Source organism: Bactrocera oleae, chromosome 2 (genome assembly GCF_042242935.1).
Source record: "Bactrocera oleae isolate idBacOlea1 chromosome 2, idBacOlea1, whole genome shotgun sequence".
Lineage (NCBI taxonomy): Eukaryota > Metazoa > Arthropoda > Insecta > Diptera > Tephritidae > Bactrocera > Bactrocera oleae.
In genome coordinates, this window is record NC_091536.1 from 37,813,468 (window position 1) to 37,821,073 (window position 7,606).

A 7,606-nucleotide genomic window follows, 5' to 3' on the forward strand; every position below is an offset into this window, starting at 1 on the left:
TGTTGCTTGATTTGCATAGTGGAAAGTGACAGAATCAGATGAAATTGAAAATGGTGTTATATGGGAAATAGGCGTGGTTGTAGTCCGATTTCGCCTATTTTCGCACTTTGACATAGAAATATGAAAGGAACGTTATGCAACCAATTTGGTTGAAATCGGTGAAACAGATCCCAAGATATGGGTTTTCACCTAAAAATGGGCTGTGCCACGTCTAATTTTGAACGCGGTTCCTATAAAGTGATCTCATACCATCCCAGAAACAAAATTTAATGTCTCTGGCGTGTTTAGTGCTTGATTTATCGCGCTTTTAGTAGTCTTTAACAGTACCGTTATCTGGGGAGTGGGCGGAGTTGCCACCCGATAGGAACGGACGGACAGACAGTCACCCGGATTTCAACTCGTCTCTTCATCCTGATCATTTATATATATATAACCCTATATCAATGGGGATGTAGAGCAGGTTCGCCTCCACGCGGTTCATCCTGGGTAACGCTAAATGACCTGCGGCCTTCACGGCCTTTATAACTCCTACGGATTTGACCTTTGCTCGACACGGACTTAGCTCGGACTATTAGATGGATCGGTTTGAACCCTGGGCTGGTGGTCGTGGTATTCTGTCACCTGAGTATCTAGGGGTGACACCCTGCAGAAATTGCTGATGGGCTAATACCAAGGCCGCCTCCGTCCCGTTAAAACCATGGCAGGCCTCAGAGTACGTTCCCCTCCTGTCATCATTAAGTTGGTGTGGTAGGTGTTTGATGAGATGACTCCTTCTTTGCGCTGGTCGGCTCTGAACGCACTGCCTCATAAGGGCGTGCGTCAACCCTCGCCTTGGCCTCGTAACCGAGACAACCTTGGGACCATTTAAAGGCGACTACCTTTCCAGGAGACGGATAGCGGCTCTGAGTGGGGACCCAATTACAATGAACACAAAACAACAACAAAACTTAAACAAGGACGAGGGAGGAAGCGGGTCGAAATCGACCTCTTCAAAAGTGGACAGTTCCCTGGGGGGGGGGGGGGGCATCCTCACCGATGGGGACGAAACCGTCTCCGCCGAAGGATGAGAAGAATAATTCCGGGGGTGACCGGCTTACGATCGCTAACGTGGGGGGAGTGGGCAGAAATCTGCCGACGGACACCTTAGGCAGGGCAGAAGTGCGCGGCGGAATCGCCAGCACTAGCAGAGGAACCTCTGTTAAGTACATGGGGGGCGCGGGGTCCTCAGTGAAAGCTAAAGGCTCCGGGGGGAAACGCCAGACTACAGCTAAAAAGCTGAAGTCGGACCGTCGGCTGGCTACCAAGATTTTGGAGCGCTACGGTGGCAAGCAGGCTGACCAGGAAACTGATCAGCATGCTAGCACACTTGAGTGGGCCAAAAGGGTGCTAAGCGACGTCAATGTCGGGAAAGGGGGGCCGAGCGTACCCCCCGCGTCGATGAAGCGACAGAGGTCGTAGGAGGGGGAATCCTCCCTCGGTAAGAAGCCTCGAGTCGGAGCGGCACCGATGTTTAGCGAAATCGCTAAACTCGCCAGCTCAATTGAGCTCGGGGTATACGACAGCAGCAGGGGAGATGGAGCCAACTCCCATGAAGAGTGGAAGCGGGTAGCGGCTGCTATCTCCGCAGTGTTCATGAAGGCGGTCAGGGGAAGCCCTGGACCACCCCCTAGATGTGAAAGTGCCGGGTGGAGTCTCGACTTACACAAACTTGTAAGGTGTGCCGACGAACGGTCGGCATTCCTTTATAAGTAGGCGGTAGCCAGGGTGGGGGAAGTATGGAAGGGAGCAAGGCTCAAGGCGGTGGCCAAATCGGATCTTCCGATGCGACCTCGTGCTCGTGTCTGGCTTCCGGCCGAACCCTCCACCCCGACCGAAATTGAAGAGATATTGCGGTACTGCAATCCATCTCTTCCCACCGAGGACTGGAAGGTGGTTAGGCTGGAGAGGACCGAGGAACCATATCGGCAAGCGCTGATACTCCTAAATAAGGAGTCCCTCGCTCCTCTCAGCAGTGCAAAGGGGGCCATAAGCTATGGTTTCGAGAGGGTCGTCCTCAGGATTCTCCCAAATCAAGCCAGGGCTGATGGCCCGTCGCCACCAGCGGAGGTGGAAGAGAGTGGGAGAGCGACCCACTCTAAAATGGATATCGATCCCATCCTCTCGGATACGGTGAGCACGGGGGGCGGATCGTCAGTCGATGATGGATCCGTTTTTAGTCTCGACCGTCTGTTTGAGGCTGCTGGGGTCGATAGTACGGATGAAGGTGCGGAACTCGCACTGCTGGAGAGGAGTTTGGAGGATGAGGATCCTCCAAATTAGCCACAAGCTCCTGGCCGCAAACAGTACAGGTAGAACCAGAGCCTGCTTATTGATCAGAAACGAACTTAACGTTTTTCTTTTACATAATTTCAGCAACGAGGACGTCGTCGCTGCTAGACTGGAGGACAGCGCTGGAGAACTCTGGCTGTTCTCAGCCTACATGCCGCACGACGACGAGGTGGAGCCACCTCCGAACCTGCTGAGAAGAGCCCTGGCAGAGGCCAGGCGCAAAGGAGCCGGTGTCTTAATAGGCTCGGATGCAAATTCAAGGCACACTGTCTGGGGGAGCTCGGACATTAACACAAGAGGTGAGTCACTCTTTGATTTTATCTGTAGAGTAGATCTTTCTATTTGTAATAGGGGGAACAGCCCTACTTTTGTTACTGCTAGCAGGGCGGAAGTCCTTGACATTACGCTAGCCTCTAGGGAAATCGCTCCCTTGATTTCGGAATGGAGGGTTCTAGACGACCATTCATTCTCTGATAATAGATATATTGGTTTCAGCTTGAAAGCCTCATGCCCGGAACTCAAAACCTATAGAAATTTTAGGAATACCAACTGGGTCCGGTACTGCAGGAAGCTTCGATCAGCTCTGCCACCCGCACCCGACAGGGATTCGATCCTATCGGCGGATGCGGTTTATGAGCTCGTCGAGATTGCCAGCTCTGTTAGTAGAACTACTCTTGACAGCTCCTGTCATCTGAGAACTCAGAAAATCAAAGGGAAACCCCTTGGTGGGCTTCGGAGCTAACGGAGATCAGATCTTCGAGCAGAAGACTGTTCAACAAAGCCCGTAGAAGCGAAGAAAGCCAAGAGAGTTTCTTGGAGAGCCTTCTGCGGTAGTGTAGAGGGCTGTCATGAGTCCTCACGATTTAGGCGCATTCTTGCAAAAAACCCTACTCCAGTGGGGTATCTAAAAAATGCAGATAGTAGTGAGACAACGAGTAGCGAGGAGTCGTTGAAACTACTCCTAGATGCTCATTTTCCACTAAATCACTCTGCTGAAGAAGTATCACTGGGGGAGCTGCAGGAGGGCTGTACAGCCTTCTTGGACCTTCTGGACGATCGTCACCTTACTTGGGCGCTGAAATCCTTCAAGCCCTTTAAGTCCCCGGGGCCCGATGGCATTATTCCTGCGCAATTGCAGCGCACGATCAAGATGTCATTGAGCTGGCTGGCCCCTATCTACGCGAACTGCGTCAGATTTGGCCATGTCCCAAAGGTCTGGAGACAGGTTAAGGTTGCTTTCATTCCGAAGGCCGGCAAAAGCTCTCACGTCTGTGCGAAAGATTTCAGACCCATCAGCCTATCCTCGTTTTTGTTGAAAACACTGGAGAGGCTTATGGATCTGTACATTAGGAGCAGAATACCGAGGGGTAAACTGTTACGGGCGCAGCATGCATATATCAAAGGCAAGTCAGTCGACACTGCTTTGCATGATGTAGTGTCATGGCTGGAGATAGCTCTCAAGCACAAGGAATTTGCTGTGGGCACCTTCCTCGACATCGAGGGGGCCTTCAACAATGTGCGACCAGAGGCAGTGGTTAAAGCCCTCGAAAAGTTTGAGGTGGAATCTAACCTCAAGCACCTTATTTTTAGTCTTCTTTGCGACAGAACTGTCGCAGCGGAGTGGGGTGGTGCCAAGGCCACCAGAAAAGTGAATAGGGGAACTCCGCAGGGGGGAGTACTCTCCCCACTGCTCTGGATAATGGTGGTTAACGACCTACTTATAGAACTCGAGACGCAAGGCTGTCGGGTGACAGCATACGCTGACGATGTGGTTCTTATGGTTAAGGGAAAGTTCCTGAATACCGTTTACGAGCTCACCGAAGGGTACCTGAACGTGGTATCTAGGTGGGCGAATAGAAGCGGCCTAGCCGTCAACCCAAGTAAAATCGAATTGGTTTTATTTACCAGGAGGTATAAGATACCAAATGTGCCTCTCCCTTCTTTCGGGGGTTCACTTCTTCAGCCTGCTGAGAAAGTGAAATAGCTAGGGCTCATCCTCGATAGCAAACTTTCCTGGAGGCCAAATATAGAGGAGAGAGTTAAGAAGGCTTCGGTCGCCTTATACTGCTGCAAAGGGGCTATTGGGAAAAGGTGGGGACTCTCACCTATAGTGGTGTTCTGGCTCTACGAAACCGTAGTTAAGCCAATAATGTTCTATGGTGTGTTCGTCTGGTGGAGGGCGCTCGAGAGGACCATACTGGCTAAAAAGCTTGAAAGGGTCCAAAGAGCGGCGCTCATCGGAATCTCCGATGCACTGCGGACCACACCGACACTAGCTCTTAATGCTATTTTAAACATAGCACCTGTGGACATTGCCGGTAGGTGCATTGCCGCGAAGTGTGCTCTAAGGCTCAGGGAAGCTGGGCTTTTGAAGAGGTCCGAACAAGGGCACTCCGAAATTCTTTCCTCCTTCAGCGGCATCCCGGAAAATATAGATCACTGCGTCACTGTAGCCACTCGAGGCGGTTCTTTCTCCGCTCATATCCCAACGAGGGACATGTGGGTGGGAAGAAGCCGTTGGAGAAGAGGCGCGGTGAGCTTTTTCACGGATGGATCGAGGCTAGGAGGGAAGGTTGGAGGGGGGGTTTTCTGTAAGGAGCTCTCCGTCAGTCTTAGCTTCAGGCTACCGGATCACTCTAGTGTTTTTCAGGCGGAAGTGGCTGCTATTAAGGCGGCGGTAGAAGTACTGCTGCGTAGTGCAGCCTCGTTTGTAGAAGTGAGCATTCACTCTGATAGTAGGGCAGCAATACTAGCTATGAGCGCGCGTACCGTGCAATCAAAGCTGGTCAAGGAGTGTCTGCCCTCTTTAGAGGTAGCGTCTGGCTATTTCAACATCAGGCTCGTTTGGGTGCCTGGTCACAGCGGAATCGCTGGAAACTGCAAAGCCGATGAGCTAGCCAGGGGGAGCACCTTTGCCCCGCTCTCATCGGCATGGGATCGGGTTGGATCTCCGTTAGCGTCCTGCGCTCTAACTTTGGATCAATGGACCTCGCGTGCACTCAGCAGATCCTTCTGGCCAAGAGTGGATCGCAGGAGGTCGAGGGAACCTCTCGCCCTGGGCAAAGTGCATCTAGCCGCTATTGTAGGAGTTCTCACTGGACACTGTTCAATGGGCACTCATGCGGTACGGCTTGGTGTACTACCCGATGCCAGTTGCCAAAGTTGTATGGAGGAGGGCGAGGTGGAATCATCCCAGCGCTTTTTCCTCCAATGTCCGGCATTCGCTAGGCTGCGATTGAAATATCTCGGCAATCACACGTTTGGCGGCCCTGAATACCTATCCGTAATGGATATTGGCCGTCTTAACAAGTTTGTAGTCAGTACAAGACGTCTTGTCGACTTGTAAGGGTCTTTTGATCCGGACGATAGGAGTCGTAGATATCACAACGGACTGGCGTCTTAAGCTGTCCAAGTGGGATCCCTTCTGGGATCGACCTCCTAACCTAACCTAACCTAACCTAACCCTATATCGAACTCGATTAGTTTTAGGTGATACAAACAACCGTTAGGTGAAAAAAACTATTATACTCTGTAGCAACAGGTTGCGAGAGTATAAAAATTGCGGTTATACATATATACGGAAATGAATATTAATTTTGTTCGAAGTGAAAAACTCTATTTACTAAACAGAGCTTTCGATCACACATTTATATATACACAGATATTTCCTAAATTATCTATCAGCGCCGCTGAGAAATTTTAATTTATTTCAATAGACTTTCTAAATGAGCTCAGACTCAAAAGATTCTAAAACAGCACAGTCTCTTAAAGTACCAAAATGATTTTGAACGAAAAAATTCCATGCACACCAGCAGAAGCACACATCACCGACACGCAACATTCACCACATCACCTCACGCATCATACTCCTCACACAACGACACTACCATCCAGGATAACCCAACACACCTGTCAATCACCCCACTAACCATCAACGAAACCACAACCACTCGAAGCGGCCGACCCCTTTGGCGTATCCAATACGAAGCGAACACATCGTCAACGTTTTTGATTCCCGTCGGTCGAGTATCTGCAGTCTACGTCTGCGGAACTGATCCGGACACTTCCATTTTTATATTAAACATTTTTCATATATTTTTGAGCTGCGTTGCTAGTGTTTTTTGTATTGAGTGGGTTAAAAATATTGTGAATTCATTTTACTTAAAATTGTTGCGATACGATATTAAAGAGTGGTGAGTGAACTAATTTCAACAGGTTGGAATTAAAAACATGGTCCTTCGAGCCTAAATGAAAGGCACTATAGATACATAAAACAAAAAAAAAACAAAGAAACTAAAAAAGTAAGGAAGGGCTAAGTTCGGATGTAATCGAACATTTTATACTCTCGCAAAGTCAAATGGTATATTCGTTTGAGATTTCTTTGTGGATTGACTGATATTTTCGGTAGAAGGTCAACTATAGGCACTGCGGGCCACATATTTAGTACCTAGGGGCTTGAACACTTTTGGTTCGATTTAAACAATTTTTGGTCACAAGATGGCATACTTTAAACGCATAATTCGTGCAAAGTTTTACCCCGATACAAACATTGTTGCTTGATTTGCATAGTGGAAAGTGACAGAATCAGATGAAATTGAAATAGGCGTGGTTGTAGTCCGATTTCGCCTATTTTCGCACTTTGACATAAAAATATGAAAAGAACGTTATGCACCGAATTTGGTTGCAATCGGTGAAACAGATCCCAAGATATGGGTTTTCACCTAAAAATGGGGTGTGCCACGTCTAATTTTGAACGCGGTTCCTATAAAATCATGTCATACCATCCCAGAAACAAAATTTAATGTCTGTGGCGTGTTTAGTGCTTGATTTATCGCGCTTTTAGTAGTCTTTAACAGTACCGTTATCTGGGGAGTGGGCGGAGTTGCCACCCGATAGGAACGGACGGACAGACAGTCACCCGGATTTCAACTCGTCTCTTCATCTTGATCATTATATATATATAACCCTATATCTAACTCGATTAGTTTTAGGTGATATAAACAACCGTTAGGTGAACAAAACTATTAACTCTGTAGCAACAGGTTGCGAGAGTATAAAAACTAAACAAGAAAGGAAGGACTAAGTTCGGATGTAATCGAACATTTTATACTCTCGCAAAGTCAAATGATATACTTGTTTGAGATTTCTTTGTGGGTTGACTGATATTTTCGGTAGAAGGTCAACTATAGGCACTGCGGTCCACATATTTAGTACCTAGGGGCTTGAACACTTTTGGTTCGATTTAAACAATTTTTGGTCACAAGATGGCATACTTTAA

General features: G+C 48.6%; 1 pseudogene; it reads left to right on the top strand.

The window, feature by feature from the left end:
• Nucleotides 1–496: 496 nt before the first annotated feature.
• Nucleotides 497–2,319, top strand: LOC118680753 (uncharacterized; annotated as a pseudogene).
• Nucleotides 2,320–7,606: the final 5,287 nt, after the last annotated feature.